This window comes from Charadrius vociferus, unplaced genomic scaffold (genome assembly GCF_000708025.1).
Source record: "Charadrius vociferus isolate BGI_N301 unplaced genomic scaffold, ASM70802v2 scaffold93, whole genome shotgun sequence".
Lineage (NCBI taxonomy): Eukaryota > Metazoa > Chordata > Aves > Charadriiformes > Charadriidae > Charadrius > Charadrius vociferus.
Window position 1 is genome coordinate 18,705 of NW_009647838.1, and position 475 is coordinate 19,179.

Sequence of the window (475 nt, forward strand, 5' to 3'; positions counted from 1 at the left end):
CCCCCCGCCCCGTACTCGGTACTGGTGAGACCGCACCTCGAGTGCTGTGTTCAGGTTTGGGCCCCTCACTGCTAGAAAGACTTTTTGATGCCGGAGCGTGTCCAGAGAAGGGCAGTGATGCTGGTGAGGGGTGTAGAGCACAAGTCTCATGAGGAGCGGCTGAGGGAACTGGGGTTGTTCAGCCTGGAGAAAAGGAGGCTGAGGGGAGACCTTACCACTCTCTACAACTACCTGAAAGGAGGTTGTCGCGAGGTGAGGGTCAAACAGCCTCAAGTTGCACCAGGGGAGGTTTTGACTGGATATTAGGAAAAATTTTTACGCCAACAGGGTTGCGAAGCACTGGAACAGGCTGCCCAGGGACGTGTTTGAGTCATCATCCCTGGAGGTATTTAAAAGATGTGTAGATGCAGTGCTGAGGGACATGGTTTAGTGGTAACTTGGCAGTGCTGGGTTAACGGTTGGACTTGATGATCTT